Source organism: Pteropus alecto, unplaced genomic scaffold, assembly GCF_000325575.1.
Source record: "Pteropus alecto unplaced genomic scaffold, ASM32557v1 scaffold69, whole genome shotgun sequence".
Taxonomy (NCBI): Eukaryota; Metazoa; Chordata; class Mammalia; order Chiroptera; family Pteropodidae; genus Pteropus; species Pteropus alecto.
Window position 1 is genome coordinate 10,645,576 of NW_006494610.1, and position 10,057 is coordinate 10,655,632.

At 33.9% G+C, this 10,057-nt stretch overlaps 1 pseudogene; it reads right to left on the reverse strand.

Moving 5' to 3' along the window:
- Window positions 1–930: 930 nt before the first annotated feature.
- LOC112474079 lies at window positions 931–1,049 on the reverse strand (annotated as a pseudogene).
- Window positions 1,050–10,057: the final 9,008 nt, after the last annotated feature.

Here is a 10,057-nt window from a genome sequence, read left to right on the forward strand (position 1 = left end):
ATGGTAGTATGATATACTTTAAATAATTTTTCAGAGGCTTGAAACAGATATTTTATATGACATAATTTTGTAAAATACAGATCCCTATACAAAGCAGGAATAACAAAAGAGCAGCCAGCAGAGTATATATGCATATGTATAATATATACTTTGATAAATGTATATTTAATAATTTGAATACCTTCCATTTGTCCCTACTACTTCCTAATTTGTCTCAGTTCCTACATCCAACCATATCACATATTTATGTTACTCGCCTGGACTAGCAGTCTGGAGTTAGTGTCATCTGAGTGTTACTTGCCTGGACTAGCAGTCTGGAGTTAGTGTCATCTGAGAAAGGGAAGTGATGGAGAGCAGATCTAGTATTTGTCTACTATGTGTCAGGTTCTATAGTAGTAATTTTATTTATATTATTTAAATCACATAAAACTCTATGAGTCGGGGATTATAAGCACCATTTTAAGAAAGTGGCCCAAAGTTACACTAAAATCTCTGGGAGTCAAACTAAGATCTTTTTTGTTGTTGTTGTTTTATTTTGAATAAGTAATACAGTACATGGCCTAAAATGGATAAGCAGTAAAAAGATTTCTCCCACTACTGTCCATGTACTACCCAGTTCTTCTCTCTAGAAATAACTACATTTATTGGTGTCATATATTATTCCATATATATGTTTTATTCATAAACAAGTAAAAGAAAAATACTCTATGTCAACTTATATATAGTTTCTTCAGTTTTATTTTGATTTTGTTTTGAAATAAAACAGTTTTTTCAATATGAATATATATCAAATCATCACATTGTACACCTTAAGTATATACTATTTTTGTCAGTTATTCTTCAATAGAGCTGAGGTGAAAATAGTGTTTTACATGCAAATAAATAAATAAAGTGTGGTTTTTTATTTGTTTTTTATTTTTATTTTTTTAATACCTATAGCGCCTGGTATTCCTAGGTGATCTCCCTTCCAAGTACTAACCAGGCCCGATCCTATTTAGCTTCCGAGATCAGACGAGATCAGGCATATTCAGGGTGGCATGGCTGTAGAAACATAGTATTTTAAATAAAAATGTTCATTCTAAGATTATAGCATACTTTATTCATTCATTTAGGTTGCATCTGAGTTCTGTTATTAAAAATTTTACTACAATGAGTAATCTAGTATATAAGCCATTTCACAGTTACATGCAAATCAACTTTATTTCTTTTCAGACACCAACCAGGTTGCCTCTACTATTTATTAAGAAATCCACCCTTTTGGTATATACATACAATGAAATACTACTTAGCTATAAGAAAAGATGAAATGCTTTTATGACAACACGATTGGATTTTGAGAATATCATGCAAAATTAAATAATTCAGATGGAAAAAGTCAAGAATCACATGATTTCACTCGTGTGAGATATAAAACTGAAAGCAACAAATAAATGAGACAAACAAATAAAAACTCATAGACACAGACTACAATATAGTGATTATCAGAGAGAAAGCAGGAAGGCGGGAGGTAGATAAGGGTAAAGAGGGTCAAATATATGGTGACGGAAGATTTGACTTTGGGTGGTGAACACAATACAATATACAGATGATGTGTTATAGAATTGTACACTTGAAACCAAAATAATTTTATTAACCAATGTCACCCCAATACATTTAATAAAATTAGAAAAAAAGAAATCCATCCTTTTGCTTCTAACACGAAGTGCTGCCTTATCATATCCTAAACCGAATTTTATATTTGCAAATTCAACTCTTTCTGTTTTATCTTTTATACTTCCCTGCCAATAATAATGCTCTGTAACTATATTGTTGGAACTTTCTAGATATTTATTAATTTCAGTTCTAACTTATATTTCTCAGATCCCACCAGTTCAACTCCCATTGATACAGATAATATTTTATTTTAATTAAACTCTCTTTTGCTTGGCAAGGTATCTGAAGCATATCGATTAGCCAATTAGTTCTGATCAGTGAAGTGTCTCTTTGGTTCTGTTTCCACCAAGGCACAGCCATGCTCACAAAGGACCATCTCTTAGGATTAGGGACTGAGGCATCTCTGTGTGTCCTGAGGGTCTAATTCCTTAAAAGTTACTGTGAGGATTGAGTTAATAATGTAAAAGTCAGATGTCAAAGAACATGGAGAAAGCACTCTATACACGTAGCAGAGAAGCAGCACAGTGGTTAGATGTGCAGACCTTGGAGCCCAGAGCCTGGGTTTGTATCTCATTGCTGTCACCTGTTAGCTGTGTAAACTTTGGCAGATTTCTTAACTTCTTTCTGCCTCAATTTCCTAATCTGTAAAATGATAATAGAGCCTGCCTCCAGGGATGCCACTATCTTATTCTATTCCTTTTTGTGAATTTGGAAAAAGGCAGATGCTCATTAATTTTGCAACCTAGAGACATCTTTGTGTGAGGAAATTGGAGCTCCTTCATCCCCAGGCCAGGGCAAGAGCAAGATGTACTAAATGAGGGCGCGATTTCCACCCCTGCCCTCATTCTCTACCACATGCCTTTGTGCAGTACAATAGCGCAATCCTACACCATGAGCACGTCTACCATGTACGAGTATTGTGTTCACGAAGGGAGTTAATACCTGTAAAACACTTAGAACTGTGCTTAGCACATAGTATGCCCTCAGAAGTACTAGCTGTTCTCCAATCTAGTCGTTCTCACAGTTAATTTCCCAGCCAGGTTTCCCCACTAACTACTAACTGCCATACTATCATATTTTAAAGCTTAAAAGGGAGATAGAGAGCTTTTTCTAATACTTCTTTTTAAAAGTCACCACCTGTTTTAACTATTTGTAAGACCATATATATCTGATGTAATCCAAATAACATAAATTATCTAGGTGTGCATGTTTTTTTCTCCTTTGAGGCAAGATAGAATTGACGCAATCACTGATTTTAAAGCATCTGCTGAACTCCCAGTTTGTATTCATAACTGGGCCTGAGCAAGGCACTTCCAATGTAGGAATGAAACACAAAATCAGATCTCTTTGTAGAGAAATAAAATTAGTGATTGCAGTTCAGTGTGGTGCATGTTAGGTTCAGAGTGGAAAGGGAGCTCAGAGTAGGGGCCGATTAGACAGTGGGTCAGGAAAGATTTCTGTAAGATACGATGATCAAAAGGTAAGGGGAAAGGTCAGAAAAAAGGTAAGTTCAGACAGGTCAAAGGCAAAGAGGCATTAACCAACTCCATTTTGCTGGGTCTGTGTAGTAGGGAGAAGATAAAGAGAGAGTGGTTGAAGCCAGATTGGGGTAGGACGCGAAAGAGGTCAAGATAAATACTTGAAAGTTGATCCTATAAGTAAGAGAGAGCCATTTAAATAATTTGTGCTGGGAGTTCACCTATCTAAAACTGTATGTTAGGGTATTATTTTATGGCTGAGTTACTTAGACTAAGTTGGAGCAGAGAAACGATGGCAGTAGGCCAATCGAGAGATAAGAAACCTGAATTAAGAGATGTTATGAAGGAAGTAGTGGTGTGGTTTGAAGATCTGACTGGATGAAATGGGGCTGGCTGACATTTTAACTGTGAAAGTTAAGCAGAGAAATCATAACCAAGATATGACATAAATTTTTCTTTCATTTTATGCATTGCATTTAGAGCCCTTTTCATAAGGAGTTATTGGATTTCTTTTTCAGAAAGCAAACTATATTTCTCAGGCCTTCGTGGTCAGGAAGTAACCTCAGATTTTCTAGATTTGGGCAAAATTACTTAGAGGAATTTTTTTCTATGGGAGTCTACATCTTTTCATAATTATCTCATTATCCATGCCATATGGGAAATCTATATATGTTTAAAACAGAAACTTAACCACAAACTACCCGAAGAATTCCTTGTAATGAAATGATTCTGTTATCAGCTTGATGAACCATATTGTGCAAGGCGAACCTCATGTGCTAAATAGTTCGGGAACATGGCACAAGTCCCCCACTTATACATATAGTCTATGGTTACCTATTGCTGTTGTGTAATATAAGTGTCTACCAATCGTGATTCACATGCTAGAAAACCTGCTCTGGTTTATGATGACTTTCAGTGACCTACCTCCAGACACCTGCTCATGTCAATACAAATTGGGTTAGTTCACAAGTGCCATATGTGTATGCATTTGGAGCCTAGATTTACTGAATTTCATTGGATTAACAGTGAGGACACTGAAAACATATTTGTTTGATAAATCTTATATTTTCCCCAGGCTAACGGTGATCATTTTGGATATTTTATATTAGGTAATTTTTCTAATTAGTGTTCTGAAATAATAATATGGGGAAAACTGACCATAAAAGCAAAATTATAATATACACTATGAAAGGATTATAGAATGTATAAAATTATTCCTGAGAGTTGATAGTAATGGGATTAAAACTCTCAGAATAAAAGACACATACTTGCCTCTAGCTCATCGTTAAGTATTTCTTAAAATTGTAAAGGATAGTACAGTCATTTGAAAAGTTCAAGTACCATCCAGAATGACTATACCTGATTAAGGAAGCTATTTCTTTGATATATCACTTGTGAAGACTTCAAATTCTTATTTCATTTTGTGAAAATATATTTGATCCCGGATGGAAAGATAAGCTATGCATTCTATGTGGGCCGTTAACATATGCAGAATAATTTTTTTCTGGAATCTGATCTACAGACTAATATTAGCTATTATTTCATTTCTTCTATTCTCTTAAAAAAGATTTAAATTTTAAGAACATAAATTAAGTTCTTGAATTTTTTGTTCTTGAGCCCTGAAGAATTCCAACCCTTATATTGTGGGGCCAGGATAAGAAGTTCAGAAAGGAGATTTAGTAAATAATGGCTGATGGCATAGGAGTAATATAGGCAATGGTGTTGAAACAAAAGCCAGAGAGGGCAAGGGCTTCCAGAAGTAAGAATTCAACAAAAACGATAAATGCTACAGTGAAGTCAGGTAAGATGTGAGTGAGAAATTGTCCACTGAATTTTGCAACAACGAAGTTATTAGTAAATTTTGTAGGATTGGCTTCTTGGAGTATCGGTGGTTAGAAGCCACACTGAAGTGGATTGAAACAAGAGTAGGAGAATTCTCAAAACATATTAGTAGGTCATGGAAAACCAAAGCATTTCTGACATACTCTTGTTAAAAATGCTCCAAGGATGATGGAATTGATCATGATGATGATGACAATGACATAAAGGATGATGATGATAATTTTTAGCATTTCTTGAATGCCTCCAATATACCACGTACTGCAATAAGTACTCTATTTATATATGTAATCTCATAACCTTCACGATTCCTATTTTACATATAAACGAGACATTTATAGGTTAATTCACTCTTGTTCATCCATTTTTTTACCTCTTGCTGCCCCCCTGCCTACTTTCTTTCCTTCTTTTCTTTTTTCTTTCTTATTTATTTCCTTCTTATTGTCTAGCAAACATTTATTTCACTTTTTCAATTCTAGGTATTTTGTTATATGCAAGGAATACAATAGTGACGAGAACACTACTACTTATGCATAGTAGACATGAAAAATAATAGCAGTCTTTATTCTTCTTTGTTTCCTGAGCAAAAATCTTTTTTGTTTACTTTCTCTAAGCCATCACTGTCTCCACATCAAGCTACCTCCATTTGCTAGGGGGCATTTCCCCAAATGCTGTTCTTAATTCCTTTTTACATGCCCACTCCTTGCAGAGTAGCCTCCCCTTCCATGTGTTTAATTTCCTATTAAGGCCATAAAGTTAACAGATATATATACTTCTCCATAAAAGCTGCTGTGTTTAATGTACAGGGCCTTGGAGTGTCTCTGATTAGAACAAATCCAGATGAAAGAAGTGAAGAAAAGCTTTTTTGCAACTAGATCAGATTCCATTAATTATTCCCTCTGGATTGGTTTTACTAGCATCCCAGCCCAGAAACTTCAAAAACTTCTTCAAATATTACTTTCTTTTATTTGTGAAATCTAATCTTAAATCTTCTTACTTTCTTCCACGTAGTTCTCCCATAATCTGTCTTTTCTGTCAGCTCTCAGCAGACACTACAATGTTGCAATGCCTAATTGTTCTCCTTCCTGCTTTCAGCATGGGTCCAGCCTCCCCATCCATCCTCACCACACCTGCCGGCAGCCCCTCTCTGCACACATCTTTGGACACAACCCCTCCCTCCCCAAGCAGACCACAAGCACAAGGATAAATTATACCAGGTTAATGTACACCAAGGTATATTAGACCAGGTCCCAGCTCTTTTTTCCAAATCCAGAATGGGCCTTGGATAACATTTTTTATAAGCCGCCATTTAACTCAAGCTATAGCCTTTGTTATATTCTACACTTATTGACTCCATCTCTGATTTTAAATCCACCTGTCTCTCAATTTTAGGAACCTTATAGAAACTTTTAGCCAAGCATCATTTTTGTGTGTTGAATGATGGCAAAATATGCTTGAGTTATGTTTGAAATTCTGCCATCAGCACACCAAAAACTACATTTTCAGGAATCATGCTGACTCAAGGTAGGAGACATTTTGCTCCCTCATCCCTGCATGCTGTGACTTTGAATACTGTCTTCATGCAACAGCTTTACAATTTTATGCAAATATTCAAGAAAGATTTTGATTCTGCATGTTTTGGAAACTATTCATCATTCATTCATAATAAATAAATTGGTAAGAGTTTTTAATTGCATTTTTAGAAAATATTTCTGCTAAAATTATGGCCTTTCCTTTGCTCCTACTAAATTAGATATTGAAATCAGAGGAAATTTCTTCATATTTAATAGAATATATAGTAATTTTAAAATATCTATTACAATTTTCCTAGATGTGGCAACAAATTTTCAATATTAAAATGCCTTGAGATTTTATTCTCATCGTTATTTCTGATGTTATAAAGTCCTGTTTCCGGGGTTCCTTTTAAATCAAGAGAACTTGAAGTTTATCTCAAAATAATAATATATTTTTCATTGTCTCTATTTTTATGCCTTAATTCTGCTCTTTGATTTTAATGCTCTATCCATGTTTTGCCACTTTCACTCTTGGGTTTCATAATTCAATTTTTTTCATACTTTTCTTTTTTTTTCTGATAAGCATAGTCTTCCTAGATTTATAGCAAAGAATGAGCAGAAGGATACAGGAGAAATTGGTGAGTGATAGAAAAATGAAAAAGTGAATCCATGTAAATAGTGTAGACCTGGCACAATAATATATGGTTCATTTGAGTAAATTTTTTCAAAAATTTATTTTTAAACGGAAGTATACCTACCATAGATACTTACTGTACCCTGAAGTCATACATTTGATTTAAACCAAATGTATTCACATAAGCAAAAGTTTCTTAAGCAAAATAATTTGACTGTTGTGAAGCTTGTGGCAGAATTTTTTCTTCAAAAATTTGAATCACAGGTTCTTGGGAATCAAATTCAAATCACACCTAACAGTATAATCATTTTACATTATAATTATTTAATTTCATTTCATTTTTATATCATTCTGCTTCAGTGACATTTTGAAAAGCTATAAATCCAAGGAAAAATCTTTGTTTTAGGCTATACCAGCAACATATTATTGTACTCTAAGCTGATTAATTAAAAAATTAATGCTACACAAACACAAAATACAAAAATGTAGAAAAACTCGATAAATCTGTTTCTAATAACCAAGAAGCACAGGTTACCTAACACAATAAGTGTGTTAGAATCTAATTCTTTTTCTTTTAATGTCCCTTCACTTATGTAAACCAACAGGGAAACAAATTGTCTCTTAGAATGTATTTTTTTACAAAGCCATTTGAAAAGTTAAAACCATTTTTTTGTGACCTAGCACAAGTAATATGCCCACCTCCTAGTAAAGAGTAAATGTTCAAATATGTGCTGAATGTAATAATGATAAATAGACAGATAGACATATTTGTAAAATGAAATATGGGTGGAATGAAAGATGAATGTACAGATAATAAAAGAGACAAAAAATTAAATTGGGGATCACAGGAGGAAAGGCAGATAGAAAGGTTGCTAGAAAGAATAAAGAGACAAAGAAATCAAGTAAGATAAATAGGAGGGCAGGTAGCCTTGTACATGTGTGCATGTATGCACGTATAGTGGTGTGTGTAAGTATGTTCTATCTGTGCAAAATTTTGGTAATTTAAATGACAATATTTATTATATCCTTAACACCAGTATATCATTAACAACATAAAAATTACTTTAAGTTATAATTTTTAAAATAACTAAATATCATTTAATATGACAGACTTTGTGAACCAGTACTTTGTTTTCATCTGGATGTAATAAGTATGCATTAAAGTACAGAATTCTTCTAAATGCTAAGAATGAGGAAGAAGTTATGTAGCTAAAAGGCAGTTTCACAGTGAATACAATGAGTTACTTCCCTCTGTTGACTCACACACTCAGATTCTTTCTGTAATATGCCGGTAAACCTTAGAGCTAGCCAACCAAATCTCAGACAACTAAAGCATTTTCTTTTGGGAGACTTTGAATAATTTATTTGAATGAATATATATAATCACATGATGCCATATCAAACATTAGGTAGAGTGAATGCCAGCTGTGTATAGGAGTCGGATATCTAATGGTTATTTTGTGTTGTCTCCCTGAAAACATTAGAAAATTTAGGCAAAATTCAAGGCCTTGCAGAGCAACCCAGTGGATGTCCATTTGAGAGAAATAAGTCATTGTTGGCAAAACCTAGAGCATTCTCTACTTCTGCATTCACCAAGATGGTGGTGGCTATTCTAAACACTGATTCGATTTAAATATACTTCTATGTTTATGTTGTCAGCTTAAAGAAGTTCAAAATATTCATCTTTTCAGAATTCAAAGGCCATTTTCAAATGCCATAGGGCAGCAGTCCCCAACTTTTTGGCACCAGGGACCGGTGCTTCTATGAGAATCTAATGCCTGATGATCTGAAGTGGAGCTGAGGTGATGATGCTAGTTCTGGAGAGCAGCTGCAAATGCAGATGAAGCTTTGCTCGCTCTCCTTGCCACTCACCTCCTGCTTTGTGGTTGGGCTTCTAACAGGCCACGCACGGACTGGTACTGGTCCACGGCCTGGGGGTTGAGGACCCCTGCCATAGGGAATTTGAAAGCACTGATGTGTCCTAAAATTTTTGCTTATTCTTTGAAGTATTAGCTTTAAAATACTTGTATAGAGCACGACTGAGAAACATTTAAGTAAGAGAAAATATATATGTGAAAATAAAGTATTCAATTAAGTTTCATGGGATTCATTGCACACTTAATTAAAGTAATCTTTATCTTTATCTCTACTGCTCACAGTGCTCACTTAATAGGAAAATAGAGGAATATTAAATTAGTAGAATATGTCTCATATCAGTATATTTTCCAAAATGCGTTAAGTCTGAAGTAATTGAAAATAACTTTGCTCTTAAGAGGTTTTAAATACTTGGCCTCTGCATTTATAATTAATTTAAAGACTTCATTTTTACAACTCTCATAGATGTGACTAAAAAGGGAAATGAGCCACAACAGTGTTAATATTACCCTTTGCTCAGGACTATCTGCTTACCAACATTTATGCAGAGTGAAGCTAGATCATCGCAAGAAGGCAAGGATTCTGCTTCTAATTGTTTTTTCCCACTCTGCAGGTTATTATGCAACTTCTAATAGTATGTTTTATATTGATCAAGTTCAAAAATTGCCTTGTCATATCTCAAGAATTTTAATTATCAATCTGTTTATACTTTTAAAACATGGCAGATTGGTGAAAGTGGAAAGCAGTTTCTATTTTTACTTCTAAAGTATAAAAATACTCGATTATAATTTCACTATTCAAAAAATGCAAAAGTACTTTGCATGCTCTTTCATAAATCTGAATATCTATTATCAACCAATAACTTTTAAGTTAAAGACAAAGTTATGACTTCAGTTGTTCTTATATTTGAATTTTTAGATTTTTTTCTTCTGTATACAAACCAGAAAAAAGAATGAATCATTGACCAGAAGTTTTTTTCCCCTTCTGAGTTTAAAAAAAAAAAAAAAATCACCGACAAAACAAATACATTACTGCTCAAGAGAGATATAAATACAAATATATAT